The sequence below is a fragment of the Neophocaena asiaeorientalis genome, unplaced genomic scaffold, assembly GCF_003031525.2.
Source record: "Neophocaena asiaeorientalis asiaeorientalis breed wild unplaced genomic scaffold, Neophocaena_asiaeorientalis_V1.1 scaffold280, whole genome shotgun sequence".
NCBI lineage: Eukaryota > Metazoa > Chordata > Mammalia > Artiodactyla > Phocoenidae > Neophocaena > Neophocaena asiaeorientalis.
Window position 1 is genome coordinate 8645187 of NW_020185321.1, and position 15347 is coordinate 8660533.

Below are 15347 nucleotides of genomic sequence, written 5' to 3' on the forward strand. Positions count from 1 at the left end.
TTTTTTTTTTTTTTTTTTTTTTTTTTTTTTTTTTTTTTTTTGCTGCAGTGTTCGGCATGAGGGATCTTAGTTCCCCGACCAGGGATGGGGCCCGTGCCCCCTGCATTGGGAGTGCGGAGTCTTAACCACTGGACCGCCAGGGAAGTCCCTGAGCCTTGGTTTCTTTATCTAAAAAATGCACATAGAAATGCCTACCTTATAGGATTATTGTGCTAACTCATGTTAATGTAGTCAATATATGAAGTGCCTGGTACGTACTGGATTAAAATACAGATATTATTGTTATTACTCTAGGAGACAGGGCTGGACCAGCTGCCTCCTCTAATTCTAATAGTAACTTATACTTCCCATAGAACTTTTTTGGCAACTAAATCTTTCCTTATCTCTCCAGCTTTGGGCCCTATGTAGATCCACATAGGCCTTTCTTGGGTATCAAGTTGTTATGTTTAAAATATTTCTAGCCACCCAGTAATCTGGTTCTCATTGCAGACTCCTGGGTTGTTAGGAGGAAATCTCTAGTCTCCTTAGCCTATGAGGAGCAGAACCATCCTGGTTCTCTTTCTTTTGAGATAACGAAGTTGCCCTTGGAATATCAGCCAGACTGGTATAGGAGGTGAGACACCGAAGTAGTGGGTTGGAAGCCCTGGGCTGGGGGTGGGAGTGAGGTAGAGGAGCAAAACAGGGGAGACCCTAGCTGAGCTCAACTTCAGTTGAACTGAGCAAGACAAAGAGCTGATGCCTCTCAAATGCAATAGTAGCTCAAGCAACTAAAAGACAAGTGACTAATTTAGTGTCCGGTCCTTTGGAAGTGAGGCCTCCATGGCCCTGCTGACTGGCTGGATTTGAGGAAGCCAAGCTTAAACAGAGGCAGCTGCGGATAGGAGGCTGGACGGTGTGTGTACACATGCATGTGCATAAGACTTGTATAAAACGCCCCTCTCTTTATTACTTTTCCTAGGGTAAAGGGGCTGACAACCATCACCTTGCTTGGCTTGCAGGCAGTGAGGGAGAGAGTTGCCTAGAACATCTGGAAGCCTGCAGCTTGGCGGAGAAAGCAGTGATAAAAAATAAGTCAGAAGGGAGGGTGAGTTCAACTTCCCCTTCTTGCTGGTGCTGGGCTGAGGGTCACCAGCAGAATGATGTGGAAAAGAGCTGGCTGGTTAGGCCCTGGCTTCTCCTTGTCTTGTCAATACACAGATGATCTCAGTTTCTTGTCTCATTGAAACAGCCCCTTCCCTGCTGCCACCAGAAAATGAAGAAACAAATGGAACAGGGGAAAAATACTCTATCAGAAAAATAATGGAAAAATACAAGAAACAGAGGGAGAAAAAATAAACAGAGGAAATCAAGCCCTTTGGAGCTTTGGCATTTTGTACAGTGGTCCACGCTGGAATTGAATTGAATTGAATGTGGTCCGTGAAATGCATCTTTTTTTTTTTTTTTTTTTTTTGTGGTACGCGGGCCTCTCACTGTTGCGGCCTCTCCCGTTGCGGAGCACAGGCTCCAGACGCGCAGGCTCAGCGGCCATGGCTCACGGGCCCAGCCCCTCTGCGGTATGTGGGATCTTCCCGGACCGGGGCACGAACCCATGTGCCCTGCATCGGCATGCGGACTCTCAACCACTGCGCCACCAGGGAAGCCCTGAAATGCATCTTTAATAATATGCTGCTGGTGTTATAAATTTTCAAGCTGGAAAGAACCATGATAATCATCCATGGCAGACTTTCTGTCTTACAGATAAGGCATCTCAGGCCCAGAAAAGCAAAGAGACCTGTGCAAGCTGAGGCCCAGGCAGCCGGAGAGAGGCAGACTTGAAACCACCGGCCCTGCTTCACTTCCTCATGGTGCCTCCTTGGCGCCATTTTGGTTCCAGGCAGGCAAAGCTTATCTGGTGTTCCCCCTCTTTGTACTTCTGCCCATTCCCACCAACCCTTTCACCACAAGTGTAGAGGGGCTCCTGTCAGCTGAGAGAAAGGGGGGCCACAAGTCAGGTGTGACGCCTAGGAGAGAGGGTGCTCTCTCTCCCCAGTCCTGGGAGCTGTGCTCATATCAAGATCCAGATGACATGGTTCCACACCAGCCAAGAAGTAGCAACAATGGCCCCTGATTCTACAGCTATGAAATGCGCTTTTTCTTGTACATTTTTCACAGTTTAATATCCTGACTTGACTTTTCTATTTCCACCCTCTCTCTGTCTCACTCATCTATCCCACTCACTGTTGCCAGAACCTTCTTCACTCTTCTGGTCACAACTTCACTGTACGAAAACCTTGGGGGGCTCCCACTGCTTGTGACTTAAAGCCTAATCTTAGCTCAGCATTCAAGGTCCGGGACAGATGAGTTTTACTGATCTTATAGCCATCGAGCTTGTAATGAAACACTTCTCGAAAAAACTCCAAGCAGCTGAGCAACAAACAAATTCTGGTGAGGACCACCTTATAGTTCACTAAAAAAAAAACAGCAAAAAGCTAACCCTGAAACCTTTGCTTTAACATTTAAAGCAAAGTTAAAATGGATCACCCATACTGTTGTGATGCAGTCAAGCCATAAGTTACATTTTAACATTCCACTCACAAACTGGTATTACCCTACTTTTTGACTAGAAACTGGCCCTGTAGACACACTAAGCTGTGAGATTAGGCTGGCAAATTTACTTTATTTTCTTTTTTTTCTTAAATTAATTAATTAATATTTATTTTTTGGCTGCATTGGGTCTTCGTTGCTGTGTGCGGGCTTTCTCTAGTTGCGGAGAGCGGGGGCTGCTCTTCGTTGCGGTGCATGGGCTTCACATTGCGGTGGCTTCTCTTGTTGCGAAGCATGGGCTCTAGGCGCGTGGGCTTCAGTAGTTGTGGCATGCGGGCTCAGTAGTTGTGGCGCACAGGCTTAGTTGCTCCGCAGCATGTGGGATCATCCGGGACCAGGGCTTGAACGTGTGTCCCCTGCATTGGCACGTGGATTCTTAACCACTGCGCCACCAGGGAAGTCCAAATTTACTTCATTTTCTAATGACTGTGATTCTCCCTTGATTTTTGAGTTTGTGTTTGTTTTGTTTTGGTTATGTGCTGGGAAAGGCTTGATGTCCCTTGTCTTAAGAGGAGAAAATTACCTTAAAAGTCCAAATAGTTTCCTGTATATAAATTAGGCTTCTAAGCTTAGTGAATTGGGGATCATTAGTTAATGGCTTCATGACGATGCCTTTTGCAAGTGACTTCTGAAAAATGGGGGCAAATTGAGTGATTCAGAACTGAGAAAGACCCATCTGCTTACTTGTGTGAGATATACCTCTTACCCTCAAGCCTGGGACACTGGTAAAGACTTTGACGGGGGGAAGGGAAATGCATCTCACTTCTTACTGCCCAGCAAATGCCCCTGTGCCTCCGACCCCAGTTTTTCCTTTGAAGGGAAAGTACTTTAGGAAGAATGCGATTTCTTTCCCCTCCATTTTTTGGGTTGACTTACGTTTCTTTTTTACTCTCTCATTTAACATTTTCTTAATATCCTCTAGTCCATCAGCAAGATTAAACTTTAGAATTTTCTTAAACTGAACAACAAAATGGCCTTTCAAATTACTTCCCTTTCTTTCAAATCCCCCATCCTGTTTTGCTTAATAAATATCCCTTTTGCCATCAGTTCTCCCATTACAGCTTATTAGTCTTCCTGTTTTGGGGTAATCACATAATCTCAGCCTTCACTGAAAGAAATGAGTTCCTGTAGGCAAATGAAAATGCACTTTGAAGTTCTACAGTATTAATTCCTTTTAAGTCTAGAGATGTATTGTGCATCACTGACTGTTTAGGACAAATTGGTCTTCAGAAACCATTTACAGGAACCTTGAGAATGCAGGCCATTGTTTTTGTAAGTAGAAACTTGCATTACATTGGTCAGTTGGGCCTGTAATTTTGTTTAGTTGACAGTTACATGAGAAGAATTCAAATCACTTTGCTGATTAAGAAACGAACGCCAATCAATCAATCCTGAATGCAATCCTCTACATACCCTAGGTACTTGGGACTTAGTATTGTTTTAATTTTAGCAACAGTAGTCTGAACAGGGGTTCCTTTTTTTTTTTTGCGGTACGCGGGCCTCTCACTGTTGTGGTCTCTCCCGTTGCGGAGCCCAGGCTCCGGACACGCAGGCTCAGCGGCCATGGCTCACGGGCCCAGCCGCTCCGTGGCATGTGGAATCTTCCCGGACCGGGGCACGAACCCGTGTCCCCTGCATCGGCAGGCAGACTCTCAACCACTGTGCCACCAGGGAAGCCCAGGGGTTCCTATTTTTATTAACAGCTCCTAGTCTGTGTTTTTCTCCTTTGTAGCTTCAGTTTTTAGTATATTTTGCTGAATGAGTGAATAACTAAATGAATAAAGAGCCATTATTTTTCTCTTTCTTAGATGGAGTGACTGAGGCCTAGAAAAGGTATGACTTGCCCAAGGTTCCACACTAAGTCTTTGGACCTCTGGGTCTAATCCTCTGATAAGGCCATGAAGTTACAGCTGCAAACTCATTCTTATCATCCATGCACTCATGTAAGATATATTAGGATTAGTCTGTTTCAGAGAGAATTTTAAAATTGTGGATGAGTAATGCGAATGGGGAAGATCTTGGTGTCAGAGGGCACAGTGTTTGAATCTGGCTGTGAGACCTTGGGCAAGTCATTTAAATTCAATAATTCTCATATGTAGAATTGGGATAATAATGCTTATATCATAGGATTAAATGAGTAAATGTGAGCAGTTATTACTATTATCAGCAGTATTATGATGTAGCCATGTAATTATTCTTGACTTTAAGAAGAACACTCAGTAACTTGCCATATTGGAATCACATGTATAAAGAGATAACATCACAAAGCTCAACTGACAGGTTCTCCCCAGATTCCTAATGTACTGTGTTGGCACCATAGTATTTATTTACAACTGTAGTTTGGAATAGTCTTGGGGGCAGAAAAGAAGAACACAGGCTAGTCATGAAGACATTATTGAGATAGAGAAGTCTTGTTTCTATTTTGACATTAAGTTCTACGGTGGCATGTTTTAGTCGTCTGTGTTAGGAATTTATTTTGGCACGACAGTCTATACTCATTCAGATATTGTCTTCCTCTGTGTTCTGATGCTGGAATAGAGAGTGTGTCAAAAGTCTGTGTGACTAGGAAAGAACTTAAGATGAATCCCAAACAGTCTGCTGTAGTTTGTGCCTGCTTGGAACTAGGATAACTAGTCTGCTCAAGGGGAGAATAAAAATAGTTAAAATGGTTGTCGGACCTCTGTCAGAGGTAACCATGGTGTCTGATTTTTAAAAAAACATTTTGAGAGTTGATTCCTTTGGCATTTTGTGGATGAGTCATAGTCACCCCATGAATGTTTTCTGTGTTGAGAGTGACTAATGAGTACAGTTTCAAATGTCAGGGTCCACACATGAAGATTACTGACAAGGATAAACCAGATCTGGTGCTCTCAGAGCAAGGTCAGATCATGGCACCCTCTGGAGAGGGATAAACAGTATCAGCACAAAGTACAAGGGTTTTGCCCGTTACAGAAATAACCCAACCACTAGTATGGCTTATTCATGACTGGTGGTTAAACTGGGGCACCTACCAGAACTCCCTAAGGAAGACTAGCCTGTAACAAATATAAGATAGATTATGAGTTAGGAAGTTATAACGTGGATGAAATAATATCCTAACAGAAGATGGGGGATGCATGGAGACTAGATAAAGTCTCTACCTTCTGCTGAAATAATTTCCCCAAGTTTCTCTAACACTAGGGAAAGGGGAAACAAGACCCTTTATTTGAAGGGCCCAACATTCCAGTAACCTGAAAGGTGTTCTTGGGTGGAATTTGGAAGAATTCTCTAGTCCTTGTTGCAGCCTGGATGGCAAATTTCATGAGACTGCCTGTCCAACTCCATTGATCCTGATGTGCTCACGAGTCATCTCATTTGGGTTTTCTGCTATCCTAATACCAGGATGGGAATGACCTGGGTAACACTCACAAGCATCCTGCATTGCAAGTGACTTATACTGGCATCTAGTTAACACATCAGCCTCTTGGGATTTGGGGATTATGGCTTGATTCTTCAGAGCTAGAAGACTTTTGATAGAACTGATAAAATCAAGTTTCTCTACGTGATAAGGCTGGTCAGACTGTGAGACAGTCATGGCCCTATGAAACCCGACCTGAGAAGCCAGTTCTTAGATTTCTTCCCTCATTCTCTTTTCAACACAATTTTTACTGAAACACCACCTGTTTTTGTCTTTAAATGATTTCTCAGAATGAATTTATATAGAAAATATGAGTTTCATTGATTTTCTAAAAAAGAAAAACCCTATCATTGTAAGCCTTGTGTACATTAAATTAAATGTACCGTGCTGATCCATTTGGGCAAAGCACCTTGCCCCTGAAGCAGAAATGGTTTGGGAGTTCTCTTTTTTTACTTTCTTACTCTTTTTTAACCAATCTTGCTTAAATCTATCCATTTACCCAATTACCTGGTCCCTGGGATTATGAATCTAATAACCTGCCATTTACAATGAATTTGGGATGAACTTTGCTCCATTATCAAATGATGGGAGCCATGGACCCTGCCCTCTTTTTTCTTGGGCACACTGTTTTCTGTGGTGATCTCTACCTTAATGGCATTAATTGTATATAGCCTCTAGACTAGAAAGTGTCCTGCCTCCATAACCAGCTTCTTAATATGATAGATGGATCAATACAATGTGGGCGATAATAAGTTGTGGGTATTCTAAACAAGGTCTTGGAATGAGCATCTGAGCACAGTGCAGTCAGTCATTTCCATCCATCCTTATGGGGTTGGTCAACGAATGGGGGGTGTGGAGAGTGGGAAGATGCTCTGTTACCTACTGTTGGAAAGCAGCGGCCTGGTGTGGAGGGAAAAGCCTGGGACTGGGAGCCAGAGAATCTAGTCTGTTCACAGTGCTGCTTTTAGCTGTGCAACCTTGAGCAAGTGGCTTCACCTCTCTGGCTCTCAGAGAGAGTTTCTTCTCTTGTAAGTTGAGTGGATTGGTTTAGATGATCTCTATTGGATGTATATTGGATGACAGGTGGCCAGAGAAAGGAACGTGGGAAATAAGCAATCTCAGAACCTAAATATGCACAGACTAACTTGACTATGAGGTGAAATTTAAGACCATAAGCCTGGATAAATTATTAGGAGTGTGCAGATGGGTGAAAAATTTAACCCTGCTACAAAGAGGGATGGTGCTCTGGAGCCTGAAATCCTCTCTCTGACATGCTCTGTGTGCAGGCAACTTCATCTTTCTGAAGGCTCCCTCATCTAGGAAATAGAGAGGCTGTGATTATTTATATGCAAGCATGAGCAGCATATTATTTACAGAATCACCAGAGATTAAGATGCCTTCTGTTCAGGCTGTGCCTCTATAATCTCTGGCAGTTTGAAATGAAGAGGCGGGGAGTGTGTGTGAGGTGGGGGAAGAATGCCATGCCCATGTGTTGGCTATGCTGCTTGTCTGCATTTCTGAAGAGAATATTCTCATGTAGAAGCAGCCCAGGATCTGATCTCTCACTTGGTTGTTATGAAGGAACCATATCTTAATAGTGAGCTATGGAAAACTTGGAGCTTCATAAATACTTAATAATCACATTGTGTGTTATATTGGATTATGTGCCAATGATGAATAAAATTCCTGAAGGCAGTACAGAGCAGGGAAAAATGTTATGAACTAAGAGGATAGACTAGGCTCTAGTCTTTATCCTGTCTCCTGTCACTAATTTGCTGGCTGACCTTGAGCAAGTCACTTAATGTCTCTGGGCTTTAATTACTTCAACTGTAAAACATAGGGAAGGGAGAAGGCTGGCTAGGATGATTTCTGAGGTTCCTTCCAGCTGTGAGATTAGATTTCATGATTCTGATATCTGCCATGAACCAGCCCTGAATTCAATGATATTCCCAAAATATTCATAAAAAACCCTGTTCAAAGGATAAACTCCAGGCTGGATAAATACATCCACTCAGCTGTATTAAAGTTTCTTCAGAGTCTTTCTAGTATAACCTTTCACCATTCTTAGCCAGGTCTCTACTTAACCACATCAGTCTGCACATATATCATTTTCATTCATACTTCTAGAATTTGCTTATGCTATTCCCATTTCTACAATAGCCTTTCCTCTCATTTATCCACATGAGAAAATATTATATATCATTCAAAGTATGGTTCAATTGTAATTTCTCTATGGAAGTGAATCGTTCCCTTGTCTCTTTTTTGGAGGCTCCTTCATAACATGTTATAGCATATGTCACATTGCACAGATAATTAGGGGAGTTTACATGTCTGACTGCTGGAGTGTTGGTGACTTGAGGGCAGGGATTGTGCCAGTGCTTAGCTAGATCCATGCTTCTCATAAAGTAAGAGCATAACCCTGTGTTTCTCCAGTGAACCGCAAAGGTGGTGTTTTTCAGAACTGTATTCGCTAATTTTGGGTCCTCAAATGCCAGCCTTTAGTCTGGGCCTTGCAATATGGGCATATTACCCTACTGGGACTTCTTGCACCTGCAGAAGTTGGAAGGGGCTTCTTATATAAACTTCTCAGGGCCAGTTTGAAAACCACTGATCTCTGACCTTATATTTTACTTCTCGATAAAATTACTGGAATCCCAGTAATGCTTCTGAGCTGTTGTAGACTTCACATGAGTATGGCTGGATTTCACCTGGGGAAGGATACCAAAAGTAAACTCTCTCTGTATCAATTGGGGAACTAGGAAGCACGAACAGCATCTCCCCTTGAGCACTGTTTCTCAGTGGAAGACGAGAAATGCTATGGGCATTAAAGGTAGGATTCTTTTTTGCTGTGCGGGGTTGTCCTGTCTAGTGCAGGATATTCAGCATTCCTGATCCCGGTCCACCAAAGCCAGTAGTAACACCCACCCCCAGTGTATGTAACAATAAACAAAATACCCTTTAGGGAGATAGCACCTGAGGTTGAGAACCTTTGATTTGAGAAGAAACCAGGAGCCCTCCCGTATGGTAAATCCCATTTTCTAGACATGCAGCTTAGATCTAAGATCTTCTTAACCCTAAAGACTTTGATTTAGCCGTCAACGCTAGTTCAGGACCGTATATCAGCAACTTGAGAGTTATTTTTGACTGAGAAGAACTGAAAGGACGAAAACTCTGTTCCTTTCTTTTGTAAAGACTTTATGGTTTATAAGGAGTTTTTAAAAGTGCTGTCTCATTGGCCCTTCTTGTAATATGAGGAGCAGATTTAGTGCACATTAAAATCCACAGTGAGATAGGTAGATGCTGTGATATATTCTGTTTGACTAATTTGGTGAGGTAGGGTTAATGAGAAGAAAATGAATTTCACACATGATTTTGAAAATTTTAGTCTTACTTTTGACCGAAGCCCACCACCAGGAAATGGCACTCGGGAAACTCTCCGTCTCTGTCTTAAAAGCTGTCTAGATTGTCACTCTGAGTAAAAAACCTAGAGGCAAATCCAGAAAACTCTACCGAACAGTGAAGATGTGACAGGCTGACATTTGTAGCCATAGAAGGTGCTGAATCCTACACCAACATTCACTCATTTCTGGCAATGCAGGCAATTCATACATTCTGGGGAAAGCATCATGCAAAGCCCAACATTCAGTACTGAACCACTGAAACAATGGATTAACTTGGTAAAGGACAAGAGCCGTCTTGCAGAAAGACAACGCAGATCCCTATATAGTTTCATCAGAACCAGAGACCTGAAGTGCTATTTACCCTCTTGATTGCTATTCTAGCCAGAAAATGTAGGTAAAGTAAAAATTCCCCAGAGAAGGGGCTTGTGTGTTAAGTGGCCTAAAAATGATGCACATCGGTTATCTGAGAGACCGGTTGTCTGGTTTTCAAAGACGCTGTGTCGCATGGCGCTTAAAAGCACAAACTTGTTAGCTGGATGAATTTGGGCAGGTTATTTAGCTACTTGGGGATCCAGTTTTCTCATCTGTAAAAAGGGGATAATAACCTTACGAACATTTAGGGTCGGAGTGAGCGTAATGAGTATTAGCTATCATGATCATCATCGTTGTTATGATTGTTGTTACTTTGTGAAGTACTAGCATGAAATGCCAGAGCTTCCAATAAATAATGATGTAAAAATAAGAATCTTCATTTATTTTTGATTATTTGGGCTGAATGAGGTAGTATATTCAAGTCTTTGGCCTCATTTCACAGAACCATAGAATGTTATAGCTGGAAGGACCTGAAACACTATTTAATTCAAAATTCTTGGTTTAGAGATGGAGACGATGAAGGTAAGAGGAGTTAAATTCTTGCAACAAAGATTCTGAGGTTTTGAATGCTTTTCTTCTCGTTCATAGTTCTACCCATGAAATTTCTACCTGTTGATTATCCTTGACTAGTAGTTCACCTGGGGGTGCAAGGAAAATAATCTGAAATCCAAATACCTTCACTTTCCTACTCTTAGCAGCTCTGGTAAAAGTTTGGTGGCTAAACTCATTGATAAAAAAAAAATTTTCATGACTAATGAAAAGATGCATGATGTTAAAAGATGCAAAGAGCAGTGGATTGAGAGAGAAGGCTCAAGTCTTGCTTCTGCCTCTGCTGTTAACTTGGATGACCATTCTCAGCCTCGATTTCTCTGTTTGCAAAATAAGAAAGTTGGGCTGTGTGATTGTTACAAAATATTGGCACAATAATATATTGTATAAATATTTTCTCTGATGAACAGTCAAGTCTTTACAATTATGAGAAACATTTTGTCATCAGAATGTTCAAACACCTGGATGCAATTGTTTTTTAATTTGCTAATTATTTGAAAAACAAACAAAGGGAAAAAAACAATTTAAAAAATGAACAGGCCATGGAAACCAGCTTGCTCATTTGTAGGACAGTTTATTGGGCTGGAATATTTTGCCTTTGGCAAATGAGAATCAGTTAATTCCAGGCATTTGCTTATTGGCTTGCTGGAATAGAATGATCTATTTTTATTTCATTTTTGTCAGTAATCACCAGTTAAAACTTTTAAAGGGAGGCCCAGTTATTCCTGGAAAAGGATAATATTCTATGACCTGCCAGACTGTGATGGTCATCAGTTCTCCTCTGATCAATATATGTGTTTTCATTTTAAGCTAAGCTCCCTATGAATTTAGTAATAAGAGTAATTGCCTGCAACAATCATGAAGGCCAATCAAATACTTTCTCAAGGAAATAAATATCTCTTTAAGGTAAAAGTGAAAAATAACATACACAATTCCATTGAAGCATTAAGTTTCTGAAATTGTCTCATCATAGTGAAATGCAAGGCCTTTGGGCTGATGTGTCCCTTGTTCCCTGGAAGAGGACAGCAAGGCACAATTCTCAGTAGCAGTCTGTCTTGGCCATCACTACCTGTGACCCTAGAGGGGCTAGGAGGGTGGTTGTCAGGGTAAGATTTGATGTTCTGTGTTTGTCTCCTGTTTTATTTGCTGAAGGAAAATGCCGCAGGGAATACTCATTTCTTGGCTAGATGAGTATATGGCATGAACAATGTGCCAGGCTATAGGCGTTGCAACACCTTTGACCACAGCATTTCTGTGCTAATATAGGACACTCCTCAATTACTTTATTGATTAAGTGAATGATTGTATACTACCAGCATGAGTTTCAAAGCTACATTGTCAGTTCTATTTACTTCTTGGGTTGTAAAATCAGTTAAATCCCTCAAGCTAAAAACAGTGAAAATTAAACTCTTTTCAGCTCCAAGGTAAAATATTTTCTCCCTTGCAAAATCCAAGCCCTTTCAAGAGATACACAGTTCCCATGAAATGAATAAGCCATGGTTCCTCCCAAAATGGTATTTATAATTAAAGCCAGCATGATCTGCTAGAGACCAGAGTTGACAATCTCCCTAAGTTCCCGTTTAGTGATAAAAATTACATATGCAACAACTGGCTGAGAGTGGCATGCTTGACCAGCATCAGGCCAAGAGTATATCTCAGCTATTTCTCTGGCAGAGTATCTTACAAGTTACCATTCCTTTGTTAAGACTTTGTTGAGATCTATTTATCTATCTATCTTAAGACAAATATATACATATATCATATATAAGATATATATATATATAAAGTTTATATAAATTTGAATTTTGAATAAGAACCACTCGGTTATTTCTAAGTTGGAATTCAGGAAACCAGTAAGACAGTAAAATGGAACGTTTTACTTTACTTTATGGTAAAATGGAATCTATGTGAAGCAAACTCCAGAGGTCACCAGCTCCTTCAGTGACACGTGTTCTCCTTGCTAGCCTTATTGTCTTGAGCATCTTTGGGCTTTGGGAGATATCCTAGGCACAAGTAGCTTTTTCTTCTCTCATGGCAAATGTTTCAAAACAGAGTCCCAAATCCTTATTCCCAATTTCACGTTCTCAGTTGCTGTGAGGATGTTTTCAGCACTTTCCAAAGCAACACTGTCCAACAGAGCTCTCTGCAGTGTTCTGTGTCTGCGCTGTCCAATAAGGCAGTCATTAGCCACATATGGTTTTACTGAGCACTTGAAATACGGCTATTGTGATTAAGGAACTGAATTTTTAATGTGTAAATTTTAACTAACTAAAATGTAAATAACTTCATGTGGCTAATGACTCCCATATTGGATAGAGTGGTTCTAGACAGTGTAAGCTTATGGTTCATGGGGCCGAGCAACCCAGCAACAGCACCCTTGCAGGATCGCCCAGTGAGGGTATAATAGAAGTTATGCATTTAATTATGAGTTATGCCTTAATTGCTTCTATAGGGGGTTTGAAGCAGAATGTCAGTAATAGCACTAGGAAGACATAAAGGGATCTCTAAGTAAAGGATAACAAATGGGAGGAATATGTTGTGGTAAATATTAACAGATTAAACAGCAGGACAGTGCCATTTGAATTGAATTTGAAGTTCTAAATTCTACATATTGGAGCAGGATAGAACTATCCAATTCAATATAAAAGTTACATTTTGCCGGTGTGATTACTAGGGCTATAAAAATCCAATTAATGAAGGTGAGCTTTTACTGTGGGCTGAAAGAGAAGCAAGCAAAAATGAATAGAGTATCAGGCCCACTGTATGTTAGAGTAGACTAGAACTCTAGGACCGTCTCTAATGAAACTATCTACTTGACTGAATTGTGAAAATTCAATGAAATGATTTATGAAAGGACTTAGCATAGGGGCTAGCATTTGATAGATATCAGCACTTATGATGATCAGTTATTTCTGCCTAGATCTTTTTGAGGTCTCTTCCAAGTACCTTTGAGAACATAGGAAGATGCTAAGGGTAACTGATTTTGGCAGAATTATTTGTTGAGAATAGATCATAGAAGAGGAAATATAGACAACATAAAGGCAAGCGAAGAAATGCCACACCATCTTCCCCATTTGCAATTTGTTGCTATAGGGAGAACAGTTACTGAGGAGGGTGGTATAGGAAGGTGGTATAAGGTATCTCAGTTATGCTGGGTCAGACAACACTGGAATAGTGAGACCAAAGGGGAAAGAATAGGTAGAAAAAGTAGGAATGAGGACTTCTTGTATTTTAAGTGTTTATAATTACTGAATATAGTTCACTCATGCTGATGTTCTTGTCAAAGATAATCAAAGAAGGCATGGAAGAATATTTGAGGCACCATGGGGGTAGTGGAAAGGGCACCGGCCTCGGAGTCAGGTCAACTGGATTCCAATCCTAACCTTTCAGTTTTCTGACTTAGACTAATAACCATCTTGTGGTTCCCAAATTCTCCTTTTTGTAAAACAGTGATGCTTAATGATTTTGAAGATTATTCCAGCCCTCTAACTCAAGGGTGTAATTCTAAATATGAAAGCACAAGTGGGCTCTAATCCTCCAGATTCCCCAAAGCCCTGCTGTTCTTTCAGGAAAGCCTGCTGTTTTAGTCCTCTAATGTGTTTCTGTTATCCTGAAGCCCAAGTTGTGTGAACAGTGGTGTCTCAAGCAGCATGCACAAAAGCAGTTGGTATGGTGGGAGTGAGTGACAGTGGGTGGGTGAACAGATTAAAGAGGAAAGGGTTGGAAGAGAGAGTAGTGTGTGTGAAAAAAAAAAAAAAAAAAAAAAAAAAAAAAAAAAAAGCAGGCCTTCTACCTTTGACAGACTCTTGCTGTATTCTCCAGTAACAGCTATCCAAAGCCAAATGCCAAAATGAAGGCATGAAAATAGCTTGCACTTCAGAGTTAAGCAGACTTGAATTTGAATCCAAGCTCTGGATTTGAGATACGTAACTTCAGTTTTCTTAACTTGGTGAAACTTATGGTTAGCAGCTATTGTAAAGCTTAAATGAGATAATATGATTCAGCAGATAGTAGGTTTTTAGTAAATATTCTCTTATCGTGGCCTCCCTAAATTGGCTTAGTTTCTTGCTCATCTAGCCCATAATGTAAAAGACTCATCAAAGAAACACACTGGGCTGCTTAGAGATCTATATCTAGAAGCTGTAAATAACGTGTGGTGGGGAGAGAAGGGTGCTGAAGACAGAAAAATCTTTGGCCAGGAATAGAAAGTCCGGTCTCTCCATTGATGAAGCCTCTTCCTTTGTGCTGCCTCACAGTTCTCTGGTTCTTGAAAGCCACAGAAGTGTTTACCAGAACAGCAACCCTAACTGTGTTTCCAACGCTTTACCAACAGGAAGATTCACAGCGCAGGCAGAGAAAACAGAACGAGGCGCCACATTCCTTCCCATTCGAAGACAGCAAAGCTGGATCCTGGAGTGATAGCCGCTCCTTGCTCCTCTAGCCAGGAGTGGGGAAAATCTCCTTCCAGGCGGAGTCCGGGGGAAGGCAGAGAACCAGGGAATGCATAGCACCTTTACCCATCTCTCTAGGTCGCTTGCCCCACCTGCCCCCCTTTACGTAGTTCTAACGCAGTTTCTGCTTTGGAGAAATGTTGGCAAGCGGTGAGCCGCCAGTCCCCTGGCAGGATTATCTCCCTGTCTCGGAGAACTTTCAGCACCGCGGACAGCGCCCCTCCCCGCCATCCTCTCTGTGGTCCAGGCTCCTGACTGGTGCTATCCTGCCGCTTGGCGTTCTCCCGGACCCCTTCCTGGAGGGGGCTCCGGTCGGAGTGGGTGGAGGGGGGAGAGGAGGTGGGTTATCATTCTGTGTTTCTTGGTCAACTCTGGCCAGTGACCGGCCCCACCACTTCGGTGAGAATCCCTCCCAAGAGCCGGTTCCTTTGCGCCTCTCAGTTCAAGACCTCAATGAACCGAGTCTGGCACAGGTGGTGGGGTGGGGAGTGCCAGGAACAGGCGAGAGCTCTACTGTTCCAGCATTCCCGCATCTTTCCTCCGCCTTCACTTCACTTCGCTTCTAGTCATTTGGCGACTTCTATCTTACTGTTC

At 41.9% G+C, this 15347-nt stretch overlaps 1 protein-coding gene across 1 annotated transcript in view; it reads right to left on the reverse strand.

Annotated features, from left to right (window-relative positions):
- SLC7A14 (solute carrier family 7 member 14) overlaps positions 1–15347 on the reverse strand; it is a 114741-nt gene that overhangs the window by 98251 nt on the left and 1143 nt on the right. The window lies entirely within an intron of this gene.